This window comes from Rhinopithecus roxellana, chromosome 4 (genome assembly GCF_007565055.1).
Source record: "Rhinopithecus roxellana isolate Shanxi Qingling chromosome 4, ASM756505v1, whole genome shotgun sequence".
Lineage (NCBI taxonomy): Eukaryota > Metazoa > Chordata > Mammalia > Primates > Cercopithecidae > Rhinopithecus > Rhinopithecus roxellana.
In genome coordinates, this window is record NC_044552.1 from 126186800 (window position 1) to 126191015 (window position 4216).

Below are 4216 nucleotides of genomic sequence, written 5' to 3' on the forward strand. Positions count from 1 at the left end.
ACCTCGGGCATTTATAAAAAGATCCTTGAAAGACGTGACACCTAAGTTATTCCTAAGGATGAACAGGAGTTATATAAGCAAAAAGTAGGAGAAAAAAATAGATAAAGGAGAACCAGTAGACTGTACACCTTTTATGAATGTTTAATAGAACAAGATGGTATGTTCAAAGAAGAGCATGGCAAGTCAATTAGTGTCAATGAGCACTGCCTTTGAAATTGCCCTTGCAAAGATTATAACAGCAAAAGAAACCTAGCATGGCTGACTCCATCTTGCTTCTAGTCTTACAGCCTGGCTGTCCTTTTTCATTCCTGAGTATAAGCCAAGGTAATCATGGGAGGAATGTAGTTTATAGTTTAACTTTTAAACAAGAATGGTAATAGTCCCTCCCTAAAACTGACCCACTCTTTGTTTGGGGACTGAAACTGTCTGTGTAAAACTAATGAAAGGCCACAAGTTAAGGATTATGGTAGAGGCCTAAATTATACCTAAGATGTAGGTAGAGTTAAATGATAACAAGCCATTGTTTCATAGCTTACTTTTCTATAATCCCTTACTGCTCAGGAATCATGTGGCCATAAGTCACAAGACTTGTGACTTTCTCTATTGCTTTTATAGATAACATTAGTATTTTAGAACCTACAATTGGTCTTTTGAGATGTTTTTCTGACTTTTGCATTCTGGTGACCAATTGGCTCTACTTGGACCTGTGCCTCATGATTTAACCAGCCCTGTGGCCCCCACCCTGAGGTTGACTTAGCACACGAGAACCATTTTCCACACCCCTATTTTCATCTCCAACAAATCAACAGCACCCATTCCCTAGCCTTCTACCCATGATATTATCCATAAAAACCCTAGCCTTGGAGTTCTCAGGGAAGCTGATATGAGTAATGAATTCCTGTCTTTCACTTGGCTAACCCTGCATTAAGTAAACTTTTTCTCTACTGCTATACTGCTGTCTCAGTGAATTGGTTTTATTTGGGCAGTGTGCAAGAAGAACCCATTGGGGAATTATACCTTTATTATAATTTAAATGTATATACATACATAGGTTCTTACTCTGTGTTACTTATTCTGCTTTCATGATAAATGTGTACATACTTGTTTAAATAACACACTTCTTTAATTATTATAGCTTTATAATATTTTTAATATGCTTAATATCTGTTATGAGAGACTCATATTATTCCACCCACTCTTTATTTACCTATACATTCTTGTTTATTCTTGCAGAAAAGCATTAGAACCTAAAATTAGCAAACTGATAAAAGCTTTATACTTGTACTAGTTTCCTTGTCCTGCTATAATTTATTACCACAATGATAATCCCTTAAAATGATTATTTAGCCAATTTATTATGTTACTGTTCAGAAAGTCAGAACTCTGGAATCAGAGATTTTCTGAGCTAAAATCAAGGCATCATTAGGCCTGAGTTCCTTCTGTAGACTCAAAGGGAGACTCTGTTTCCTTACTTTTTCTCTCTTCTAAAAGCCACATACTTTCTTTGGTTTATGGCCCCTCCCTCTATTTTCAAAGTACATAATTCCAACTTCTGCTTCTGTCTTCTCTCTGACCCTCCTGTTTCCCTGTAATAAGGACCCTGTAATTACATTAAACCCATCTAGATCATCCAGGAAAATTTTCCCCTTCTCAAATCCTTAATTATATCTTCAAAGTTCTTTCCATCATGTAAGGCAACATATTCGTAGATTCTGAGTATTAGAATGTGAACATCCTTGCAGGGCCATTATCCAGCCTACCACAAAACTTAAAAGATGTCTGAGCAAGGTCATAATCTGAGAGTTAGATGGGGAGAAAAAGTTTTAAAATAAGAACACAACCATACTGATATGGATTGTAAAAGTAAATAATAAAAAGAATATGATACACAAAGAAGAAAAGAATATAACGTTCAGGGAAGAGGAAGGCAAGACTTGAAGATCAGGAAAATAAAAATTTGAATCAACACCAAATAGGTGTTTTAAAAATTATAATATACTAATAACTGATTTTTCTCCCATATCATTAGTTGAGGGAGGTATTGGTAAATCAATAAGTAAATTCAAATTTATATCATAGATTTCTATATACAATTGTACTTTAACTGTGTACTCTAGTTAAATTATATAGTGGTTATTATAAACTAAATATATACTTATTATTCCTCCAAAGTTCAGTGCAATTCAGCCCTTCTGGAAGTTGAGACAGATAGATCTCTGAACTGTTTGGGGTTTATTTGAGTATTTTTGTCAAGATTTAAAACTCAGAGTTGAAAAGGTAAAAAGGTAAAATCTCTTTTGACTATTTTTTAATGTGACATCATTATGTCAATAAAATATAAAATGCTAATAATGGGACCCAGGCTGATTCAAGAAGCAAAAGAAATCAACAAATAAGTTTTCACAGTCAAAGCTGAGAGCTACTAGTATCAAGATAATTTCTGTCTACAGGAAATATAGGAGAATAAATAAATAAATAAATAAATAGCACCACAAGGAATCAAAGAGAAAAATACAAAATTAAGGGCATTTATGAGCAGTGTTTCTCACATTAAATGGGCATACAACTCACCTAAGAATCTTATCAAAATGTATATTCTGATACAGTAGATCTAGGGACCTGAAATTCTACGTTTCATATAAGATCCCAGGTAATGCCAGTACTGCTGGTCAGCAGACTATATTTTGAGTGCCAAGGGTCCAAAAAAAAGGACTAACCTGATAGTTCCAAAAAGTCCATAGTATGAAGAAAAAAAAATAGCAAGGTAGGAATTGGACTGAGTTTAAACCACAATGAGATACCATCTCACACCAGTTAGAATGGCAATCATTAAGAAGTCAGGAAACAACAGGTGTTGGAGAGGATGTGGAGAAATAGGAACACTTTTACACTGTTGGTGGGATTGTAAACTAGTTCAACCATTATGGAAAAGAGTATGGCAATTCCTCAAGGATCTAGAACTAGATGTACCATATGACCCAGCCATCCCACTACTGGGTATATACCCAAAGGATTATAAATTAGTCTACTACAAAGACACATGTACACGTATGTTTATTGCGGCACTATTCACAATAGCAAAGACTTGGAATCAACCCAAATGTCCATCTGTGACAGACTGGATTAAGAAAATGTGGCACATATACACCATGGAATACTATGCAGCCATAAAAAAGGATGAGTTTGCGTCCTTTGTAGGGACATGGATGCAGCTGGAAACCATCATTCTTAGCAAACTATCACAAGAAGAGAAAACCAAACACCGCATGTTCTCACTCATAGGTGGGAACTGAACAATGAGATCACTTGGACTCGGGAAGGGGAACATCACACACTGGGGTCTATCATGGGGAGGGGGGAGGGGGGAGGAGGGAGGGATTGCATTGGGGAGTTATACATGATATAAATGATGAATTGATGGGTGCTGACGAGTTGATGGGTGCAGCACACCAACATGGCATAAGTATACATATGTAACAAACCTGCACGTTATGCACATGTACCCTAGAACTTAAAGTATAATAAAAAAAAAAAAAAAAAAAAAAAAAAAAAAAAAAAAAAAAAAAAAAAAAAAAAAAAAAAAAAAAAAAAAAAAAAAAAAAAAAAAAAAAAAAAAAAAAAAAGAGTCTTAAGAGACATTGCAATCAAATGTAAAGGGAGAGTAACTTCAGTAATATACTGGAATAGGAAATCACAGCCCTTGTCCCCTCCTCAACAGAAACATCAAAAAAAAAAAAAAAAAATGGGGCCAAACTGCCTTTATAAGAACTCCAGATTCCAATTAAGAAGTTGCAGTGCTCTGATGAACACATCACAGAGAAAAATCCCTTCAAAATGGGAAAGAGAAACAGTTTCACTTTACCTGTGTCATCCCCGCCTCCAAACCAGCAGAGCTCAATATAAAATCTCTTTGGCCCAAAATATGTCCTAGGGATGGATGGAGTCCTATTTACATGTGTCGCACTTGCAGCTGAGGAACCCTGAAAAACAGCAGCCCACCCTAAGCTTTATACCCCAGAGTCACATGTCACTAGACTAAAGCATGGAAGGACATCATATTCTGGGAAGACTAGAACAGAGCCAGGACTTTTTCAGAAAGTCCCTCTCTATCTGAGAATGTTGCATTCCAAGTACATTCTATAGTTATACTTGAAAATTATAAGCAAGAAAAGGAGAGAACTGGGTTGGTCCAAGGCCACTGAGAAAACTGTTCTGC